Here is an 11,185-nt window from a genome sequence, read left to right as displayed (position 1 = left end):
AAGCGGAATAAAATGTGCTTCTCGAGTTACATCCGAGAGAAATTGTCCTCCATTTGAACTCGGAACCAGGACTAATTGGCCACAAATGCGATACGTCTGCCGACTCACTCACGAAGAAATCCTGATAAAAATACGTTGTACTGATCTTTACATGCTTCTTAATATAGCTCTCAAGAGTCATTTCAGAAGGACAAAAAGATAAACAGTTGCACAAGTGAAAACATTATACTGAATTACATATGGACAATTTCAAAGTACTACGGAGTACAGAAGAACTAATTTAATTCAAGTTAGTTAACAACGACTTATATTGGTCCAAATTAAAGAAATACAATGATTTAATTTGCATATTACAAAGATACGAATTTTTGGGTCCACTTTGGCTCAGACTCATTTATACATAAATAGATATCGAAGATACTTCTCATTTCACTAAATGCCTCTCGTGGGGTCCGTATGAACCTCCCCCCCCCACACACAAAGTACGGAATTTCGATGCATTTTATCAATAGTAAACATTGAAACAAAACAACATTTAGAATGTTTCTTTGATTGCAATTACATAACAATAATAACTACAAAAAAAAAATAATAAAAATCACAAAACAAACATTTATAAACTTACATAAAAAGAGTTGCTTTTGTAGTATAATCTTTTTGAGTAATGAATGAAAAAAACAGCTGGTTTAAAACAGCCAACCCTGCTTTTTTTAAAATCAATATCACTACCGTAAAAGACTGGAGGAGAAACAAAAAGCAACCCCCTAATTGAATTTCATTAAGACTTTAGTTCTTCGCATAAAATCTTTCGTCACTGGTGCCTGATAACCCGTATCACGCTTCACAGTCTCGATATTTGGAAATTCTAACCTTTCAACCTCCGTTACGTTTTGAAGGGGTTCGACTATTATTTGTAGTTGTAATTCGCAAATATGTTCGGGGGGCTTCTAACACCGTTCGCTTGCTCAGGTAGACCTACATTTCGTAAAGTAAATAAACTACTTTTAATTGAAACATTAATATAGTGGAGAGATGTAACTCAAGCTACGTAAAAAAAAAAAAAAAAAAAAAGCCTCCACCGTACCCTTTAAATGGTTTCATTGCATCGTCTTTGCAAGTTTCAACACTATGATGAAATTTGCATGAGAAACGTCAGGTTAAAATTTTTTAAAAAGGCAGATTCTGCTGCGCTGCTTTTAAGTGCAACACTGTTGTGTTTGCTTAAGTCACTTCACAACAGAAAAGAAACACAAAACATATGATGAAAGCAGTTTTAATTGAAAATAATCAATGTTCATCAATTTCGCTAACACCTTGGAGGGTTAACTTTAGCAGACGGCTCTACCAAAAGAAAAATTTATAGGTCGAGAAATATTAGTAGTAAAATAGTGAAACGGTAATATAATTGTTTAAACTCATAAACCATATGGGGCCGCGGTGGCTCAGAGGTAGATCGTTTTCCTCTGGTGCTTGGGGTCCCTGGTTCGATCCCAGCTCGCGCCAAGTGAACTCTGTGGTGGACAAACACCGTCTCCTCCCACTTTCTTCATTCCACCATTTCATTCATTTCTGATCATCACCGTTTCCCTTAGCCTCGGTGCACAATCGTGAGACGTTAAACTAGATATTTCATTTCATTCAATTTCATAAACCATATGTGGGAGTAAGTAACATAGGAAAGTATGTTCTGGTGGAACTATTTGCTAATGCAGACGGCGGCTGAATACAAATTAGGAACGAGATGGTAAGTGTTGTATCTGAAGATTTGGGAAATGGTTAGAAACAATGGTTGCAGTGCAAAGGCAAGGTTCTAGATTACTGGTCCCCCTTCCCATTGAGCAGTAATAAAGACAGAAAACAACGTGCCCTGCGGGGCTCTAACCCGCCTTCGCTCGCTCGGCAATACTGTATCAGTTAAATGTATAAACTTTAGTACAGAAAGAAATCTACCCATCTACTAATCCACATCGGGGACCAGTAATCTAGAACCTTCCCCATGCAAATCATGTGTCACTTCAAAGGTAGAAAACAACTTGCCCTGCGGGGCTTCTAAGCCCCTTCAGTCGATCAGCTATAAGTTTTGAGGAGCGTTTTGTAACACTAGTGCTCCAAATCTAGTAAAAAATAACTAGACAATATTTGCTCATCTTCGCTTTACCATACCCCACACAGCAATGAAATATTTTCAAAACGTTTCTAAAACGTGCCATCATTTTCCTTCAGAAAATGTATCCTACTTCCCTTAAGGAAATATATTCCATATGTTGTTGAAAACATTTTCCACATAATACTGAAAATATTCTCTGAATACACTCAAAAACGTTGTAGAAATATTTTATACGCCGTTAGAAAAGTTTTCCTAAAAATGTTTCCTGTATGATTTCCAAACATTACTGAAAAAGTATTTGAAACGTATTATACAATGTTAACGGAATGGTTTTTAAAATGTTTCTCATGGAATATTTTAAAATTATTTACCAATAACGCAGACAATATTTTCCTGCATATGCCAAAATATTTTCTTTACATGACAAAATATATTTAGTGAATATTTTTTGTACAATATTTTCCTGCATATGCCAAAATATTTTCTTTACATGACAAAATATATTTAGTGAATATTTTTTGTACATCACAGAAAATATTTAAAGAATAGTTTCTGTGCATGACAAAATATTTAGGGAATATTTTCTGTACATGATAGAACCCAAAGCCCATAGACCAACTCGGTTACTACTACAGATACGAAAACAAGGTAAGATACAGAAGGAAATTTTTAAAATGCAGCAAGTTTTGTTTTTATATTAGTATACCGCCCAATAGTAACGAAAAGTACAACGCTGCCACTGTTAAACAACACCGAATGAAAGAAAGTGTGGTTTGAAATTATTTGGACCAAAGGGAACGGAAAGACACAATGAAAAATATCTGCTCCCCCCCAACACCGTGGTTGCTACGCCTCTGGCGTGGATGTTGCATTTGCATGTTTATCCTTCACTGTGTCTCCTTTCAATTCTTCTCGGTGTAGCTAATTGCAAACCACACATTCTTTCATTCGTGTAGCCCGACATGATGTATGGTAACGCATTTTCTTTATTGAGCGGTACACTAGTACAAAAACAAAAGTGTTGCTGGAATTTAAAAGAGTCCTTACATATCTTACCGTGTTTCCATACCTGCAATAGTAACCGAGTTGGCCTATGGGCTCCGGACTTTTGCGTCACTCTGCATATACGGTATAACGGCTTCTTGCTGGGAACAAATAGTGGGTTGAAAACAAGGCGGCCAGGCTGTGACATAGCAGCTGGAAGAAAACAAGATTCCTCTGTACAATTTTACCTGCTTAGACGTCTTTGCCTCACTCTGTCTTCATGACGAGGAACCATTGCGGCCCACAGACTCAGACCCCCCCCCAAAAAAAAATAAAATAAAATAAAATAAAAAAAATAAAAACAAAATAAAAATAAAATACTACTACTACTACTACTACTAATAATAATAATAATAAATAATAATACACAGTGTAAATTATAACTACATAATGTTAACTTGCTCTCATAATTTTAAGCATTTTTTTTAATTCAAAATCTTATTTACACACAAAATGTTTCTGGGTGTTTCACTGGTACTACTGGTATGTGGACACGCCGTGCATATATGTTGGGGTGTCTTATGTGACTTACGACATTCAAACTGCACATCAGTGTGTTCACAATCGTCGCCTGCCAGTTTTGAAAGCGGCTGTATTGGATTTTTTTTTTAATACGAAAAGGATTGAAGTTTAGACATCCATTTCAAGAAACAATTGTTGGCAATCCTTTTCCTATCTTAAAAATAATAAATCCAATATAGCCGCTTCGTAAACTGGCACGCGATGATTGTGAAGGCTCTAATTTGCAGTCTCAACCTCGCAACATCACATAAGACACCCCAACATACATAGACGGCGTGGCCACATACCAGTAGTAGCAGTGGAACACCCAGAAGGATTCTGTGTGTAAATAAGCTTTTGAGTTAATAATAATAATAATAATAATAATAATAATAATAATAATAATAATAATAATAATAATAATAATAATAAAAGCAGCTTAAAATTATGAGAGCAAGCTAACATTATGTAGTTATAACTTACACTGTACACTATAATAAATATACATCTATATAAGTTTATATCGGTTAGTAGTTAAATAAAAATATAAATGTACACTATTCTGGCATTATTTATTTAAATACTCTTCAGCAGCATCTTCATGCTGCTCGTATTATTTGTTTCTATACATTAAGAACAATCTTCTCAAATATCAGAAATTCACATTTTAACTTGTAAACACTTGTTCTAGAAAATTGTCACTGACACTAATTAAAAAAAAATCAACAACAATATTTACGTATAATGCTGAAAATATGTTCTACAAATCTACGGCACATGGGGAATAGATCTTTTCACGAAATGTCACTTGTTTCCTACTTTCAAGAAATACCACATTGCTGAATAACCAGAAATTAGTATTTGCTTCTTTATAATGTCACTTTTGATTACCACAACTAACTATAATTTCGACGCTGCGAATTGTTAGTTAAAGTTCTGTGGAACTCCAGCTGAATTCTTAACTGATCTTCTTGTTCGTCTCTGTATGACATGTTGAAGCAAATCCCAATAATCTACGCGATCTCATCGTTAGTTGCGTTTCTCTTGTGTTACAGTTACTGAAAATAAAAATAATAGGCAGCGTTTAATAACATAATAACAGCAGGGAATGATTAAAGATCAATTATTACATCTTAAACTTACAAAAATATTTAAAATGTTTGTGTAGGACCTACAGCAGCTTGTGAAGACAATATTGTGTTACAAAAGTAACATCCTGAAGAAAATGTAAATGGCAAGGAAGACAACAGCTACAGCTGAAAGTGACATACCTTAGACTATAGCTTAATTACGGACGTTGTAACATGTTGAAGCGGTCACACATTTATTTTTAAAAAGTATAGCATCTTATAAATATTAAACCTAATATTAAAAAAAAATTGAAAACATGTGGCAGCATTTGAGTTGATGAAGAACTAGCGTCTCATTCCGAATGCTCTGATCTCAAATCTGGGCCCGATCATCATTTTTCCCTCAGTCGTACCAGGTGAATGCCGAGGTGGTTACTAAGGCCTTGATGACCACTACCTTGCTTGATTTCTTTCCCCACGGAGCAGGCCATACATATTACTTTGCCTTATACAAATGAATAATTTTGATAACGTTGCATTGCAAAGAATACAAAAAATCGCGAATATAGGAATGAATCATGAAATGCTCAAGAAAACTACCAACATGACAGAACAATTCAGTAAAAGGATGAAATGAAAGATAAGGGGAAAAAACAAGGAATGTCCATGTGTGTGCTTTATTGGGTACTTTGTCCTATGTGATGGTGACTTTTGGTACTATTTGCCTGTATATATATGCATCCGTAGATGTAAAAATATCTATGTAAGAACAGGCAAAAGATTTGATTAAGCCTATGCCTTTTTACGAGGTTTTCGATATTAAAACACCGTTTTCTCAAAAATACAATTTTGTGACATTCCTTCTATTTTCCCCTTACCCTTCAAATATACTCTATACATGTTCAACTCTCTCTTCCACGGACACTTAAATGGAACATGTCACTTGAAGATGGGAAAATTGCGCATTTTGCTAAAATAAGGATTTTCAAAGTGATTTAAATGTTATAACAGCGCTTGTAGTACATGCTTTTGGAAAATAAAGTTTACAGGAAGATGATTCTGAGAAGTATTCATGGCACAATAGTATGTATTTAAAGCGAAGAAAAAATAAAAAGTGCGCCAGAGTTTTTTTTTTTTTACAAGAATTTAAACATAGTGTATCCCACTTCAAATGATTCTTTCCACTTCTATGATTCTTTTCACTCTGAATCTAAGGTACGGCTTTTTTAATGCATTCAGTGCATCCAGAACTTTATAAAGGTCTTACGTGGAAAAAAATGGAATCTTTAAGTTTAACGTCCCACGGTTATGCGGTTAGGCTAAAGGAGATGGTGATAATGAGAAATAAGTGAAATGGTGGAATGAAGAAAGTGGGAGGAAACGGGAGAACCCCGAGAAAACCAACGAGCACGGTGTTTGCCACCACAAAGTCCACACGGCACGAGCTGGGATCGAACCAGGGATCCCAAGCACTGGAGGTGAACGCTCTACCACTGAGCCACCGCGCCCCCGGGTCTTACGTTGAATGTTGTATATCTTAGCGCGAAAGCAAGTAATTCGCCCAAGGAAAGTCCAAAATCTAATAAGAACCACTTCCAATCACTTGATCACCTTAATTGCACCAATAATATACCAACGAAAAGCTCAAAAACCCAGGTGGGTTTTTCCGGGCTGAGCCCAATTGGGCAAACCCTGAATACAATACAATACACACACACACACACACACATCACAAAAGAATAATTATAATCTTTCGGCAAATCTAGTCTAATGGCCCCCTTTAATTTTATATATGCCAGGTGAAATATTTACATGTCGCCTGCCACAAACCATTTAAGAGACAATAAGAAATTTAGCGAAAGAATTATTATTTTTCAACAATTATTTCGAGCGGCACGCCAATAGTAAACCTGAACGCAGAAGTAGGTAATACTCAAGCAGACTCTTTTACCAAATTTTGACGCATTTCTTGCATCTTCCGGTTTCTTTTTTCAGAACATGCACTAAACGAAAAGAAATACTTAAGTTTAATATCCCACGGTTATGCCGGTTAGGCTAAAGGAGACGGTGATAATGAGAAATGAAGAAAGTGGGAGGAAACGGGAGAACCTCGAGAAAAACCACGAGTAAGTCCACACGGCGCGAGCTGGGATCGAACCAGGGACCCCAAGCACCGGACGTGAACGCTCTATCACTGAGCAACCGCGCCCCCCTATGTACTAAATGAGGAGCTCTAAAAGAAAAAGCGAAACAACTTCTGTTAGGTGGCCAGTAAAAAAGCACGCATGCTATCTGAGTCAGGGGGGCCCGAGCGACACCGTAGCGAGCAGGCACGTCAGCGACAAGGCAGGGGGTACGCATAAACGAGGATGGCGCAAAAACATTTACAATATTTGTAAATATTCTTATCTTCAAAAACACTTAATTTCTATCCTTAAAAAGAAAATACCTTTCACAGCTAATACACGAGTGTCACACCGCTTTTCTTTCTTACCTTTACGATAGAAAATAGCGTATGTAGGGCTATTGCCTCTGTTCTGAATTTTTATTCTTGAATAAATCTTTTCCACACTTTGCGCAGTTGATTTTACGCGCTTCACCATACCATGCCTCTGTAGAAACTTTATAATCCTTCTCTCTTTATTACACAATTCTTAAAAAAAAAAAAAAGTTTACATTACGGCCATCGCAGATGTTCACAACTGACGTATGAACCGGAAATTCCCGCCGCTTACTTCTACCATATTTGCATTCAAAATCCATTTCAATAAGCTGTGCAATGACAGAAATAACTTACATTAACACTCTCATTCCTTCACGAAAAATATTTCACATCATATTTTATCTATAGATTTTGTTCTCGGCGTAAACGTCTGCTCGAGAGAACCCAAGAATTATTATAACCCAGTGGTGTATTTAAGGGGGGCTTCCGGGCTTAAGCCCCTTGAAATTGTACTTACTATATTAAAGTAAATGGATTATCTTGGAGAACGTTAGCCAAGCCCTTCTCCCCTGAAAAAAAATCGTAAATACGTCATTAAAATGGTAATATACGCGCAATTATCCCGTCACCAAGATAGAAATGTACGTGCCTACTCCCTTCAGGAGCATCTCCTCGGCCCCCCTGCCTTCACCCTCCCTGACTCGGTTAGATGGCATTCGTGCTTTTTAGTAGCCCCGTAACACAGATTGGTTTGTATTTTTTAGACTTCTTATCCACACATCAGGAATCAGTATAAATACGCAAATCGTAAAAGAAATGTAATTTTTCGGCAATTAATTCTGACGGTCCCCTTGAATTTATAAGTGAAAAATTTATACGTCGCCTGGCGAAAATCATTAAATAGACAACAAGAAGGAAAGTAGCGAAAGAATTATATTTCACTAAGTATTTCGAGCAGTGCTTCTTCCAGACTTGTCTTTGGGAGGGCAGTGGCTCCCCGGAGCAGACCAAAATAATACGTTTATAATAATAACTAGAATAGCACGAGCAATGCCCCCGGAACATTACTTTTGAAAGAAACACTGCTTTCGAGTGGCACACCAGAAGTAAAACTGCACGCAGAATTATTATAACCTGTCCTAAAAATGGTAATATACGCATCTTTTTAAACTCTTTACTTTGAGCAAGGCAGTGATATTATGTCAGTACATAGTATTGCCGAATGAGCATTAGCGAGTGAAGGCGGGTTAGAGCCCCGCAGGGCACGTTGTTTTCTCTTTCCTTCTTGGGAACTGTAACTGCAGAAACCGGTTCAGATCAATTGGTCATTGTCACTGCCTTGCCTAAAGTAAAGACTTGCCCGCATATTTTCCCTTTGGAAGCATCCCCTCGCTCCTGCTGACCTCCAACTTCGCAATGCTCTGAGACAGTATTGGTGCGGGAAGCTTCTAGAACACAGGTCCCCCATATAGGTTAATAGATGTTTCTTTTCTGTACCAAAGTAAAATATTTAATTCACTTAGTATTGCCGAGCGAGCGTTAGCAAGTGAAGGCGGGTTAGAGCCCCGCAGGGCACGTTGATTTGTCTTTATTACAGATAAATTGGAAGAGGAACCTGTGTTCTACAACCCTGCCTGTTGGTGCTTTTTAGTGGCCACGTAGTACAGGCTGATTTATATTTTTTGCACTGTATTTTTTACGTCATACATCCGGCAACGTATATATATACGCAAATCATAAAAGAATAACTATACTTTTTCGACAATTACTTCTGACGCTCCTTTTGAATTTTATCTATTCCATGTGACGTATTTCAAATCGCCTAGCGCAAATCATTTAGGAGACAATAAGGTTTGTGTATAGCCCGCTCCCCCCAGTTCTTTGTCACCGGAACTGGAAGAGTTAGTACTACTACTACTTATATCGAGAACATAACCCAACCAACCCCTGCGGGGCTTCTAACCCGTTCCTACTACTATTGCTACTAACTACCACTACTACTACTACTATTGCTACTAACTACTACTACTACTGCTACTATTACTACTACCGCTACTAAAGCTACTACTACTACTTATACTAAAGCTTCCTTACCGCAAGATTTACATCTTAAATCTTTATAACATGCGATTCCGGCTCATTATGAACTAGTATGAATCGTTAGAATCACTATGATTCGTTAAAAATCACTAGGGGGAGCGGGCTATATACTCAATCCGACAATAAAAAGAAAATTATTAAAAGATTCTATTTTTCAGCAATTATTTCGACTGATGAGCCAAAAGTAAACCTTCACGGTATTTTACGTATAGAGATGAAAAATAGAAATCTAGCATCCCATACCTTTATTAATTTGTAAACATAAATTTCTCGATATTACATAGTATACATGAGAACCTCCTGATCTGCGTTTCTTCTGTGTTCTATTACCATTTCTACATGAAATACCATAAATTTTCTACGTAGTGCAATATAAGAAGTACCCATGTGCACAAGACATGCGATATGCGTTAAATCCCCCCTCCGCCCACACATAGTCATAGATAAAGTACAAGGGCACTACACATGCAGATATAAAGTACAGGTACGTTCTTTTTTATTTTCGTATCAGTCGATAAGTACATAAAAGTCACTTTGTTACCCCCTTTGTAAGTTCGTACATACTCAATGAATAATCCCTAAAAGTATGAGCGTCCTGCTTATTCGGGAACTGATGCAGCTTCATGTATACTATACAGACACTCAATCACTTATAAAGACAATAAAACTAAATTATTTTATGTAATCGTTATACTTACCGACTTTTCTTGTCTTTCTTTCCTTCTTCTTCACTATTAACAGTGTTGAGGTGTGCCTCCGACTTCGGAAAAGTCTTCTTTTAGGCTTAAGTGTTGTGTTTGGTAGTTAAACTCAGCTGATTATTTCCGTAAGTTCCCATATATCTTCTTCAGTTAAAGGAATATTACGAGCAATATACATAATCATCGTCTTCAATATTACTTTTTCTATATAAAGATATCTTCTTCAACATAACTGAATATACTGAGATTTATTTTATTTTATTTATTTATTTTTTAAATATTCCTTCTTCTCTTGACTTGTGAATTCAACATAGCGAGCAAGGAATGCTGGTACCTTTGATAAACAAATGACGGTTGATGTAGCGATGCTAATAAGCAATCTCACACACTGGATATCATAAATTTCAAATTTTTAACAAATATATTTCTTTGGTGCTGCTATAATTAGTATAATGATTGGTAATAATGCTACTACGATACTCTCGTGAGAGAATTTATTCAACATTCGATAAAATATTCTGGAAATAATTCTAAAATATTGCATGAAAACATTTCATTTAAGTTACAGGACAAGATAACAAACACATTTCCATACAAAATTAATAAGAGTTTTAAAAATATTTCTTATATTACGAACGAATTTATTTTTAAAATATTAGAAATATTTTAAAAATTATATTTCATATGTTTTCTTGTAACAATAGAAAAGAATGTAAATGACATGTTGGAAAACATTTTATTCTGTTTATAGGCCTATTCTGTTTCCTTTATCATGTATGTAAAACATTTTTTGTGTTACCTCGAAAACATTTTCTCTCTCAACTAGGGGTAAAATTACGGGGGGACGCCGCCCCCTCCTCGAGAAAATATATACGGCGTCTACCCAGTTCCTAAAAAAAATTGCAATGGGCAAAGATAGGCAGGGGGAACGGCGTGACGTCATCCGCTACCTACCGTCCCCCAACCTTTTCAGATCCACTTTTACCCCTGCTCTCAACATTGAAAACATATTACATTACATTCAACACAATATTTCTATTACAATTTGTGAAAATTTTCCATACATTATTTTCCTACTAACGTTCTAAAAATGCACATCCTGTTCAGTGGCATATTTACGATTTTGTTTCGTGGAGGGAATCTTTGCTAACTTTATTCCTGAAAATGTGAAAATTGTGCAGGATGTTTCATTTACTTTAATATAGTAAAACAATTTCGG

The 11,185-nt window shown here is 36.2% G+C and overlaps 1 long non-coding RNA gene across 1 annotated transcript; it reads right to left on the bottom strand.

Moving 5' to 3' along the window:
• Positions 1-4,203: 4,203 nt before the first annotated feature.
• On the bottom strand, positions 4,204-10,267 carry LOC145689083 (uncharacterized). The gene is made up of 2 exons (XR_014132087.1): positions 9,964-10,267; positions 4,204-4,710 (listed from the first exon to the last, which is right to left on the bottom strand). It is a non-coding gene; the product is annotated as an uncharacterized LOC145689083 (long non-coding RNA).
• Between the last annotated feature and the right edge of the window lie 918 nt (positions 10,268-11,185).

The sequence above is a fragment of the Thermobia domestica genome, chromosome 7 (genome assembly GCF_964235325.1).
Source record: "Thermobia domestica chromosome 7, izTheDome1.hap1.1, whole genome shotgun sequence".
Lineage (NCBI taxonomy): Eukaryota > Metazoa > Arthropoda > Insecta > Zygentoma > Lepismatidae > Thermobia > Thermobia domestica.
Note: the sequence above shows the minus strand (reverse complement) of the source record. Positions and strands in the feature narration are given on the sequence as shown.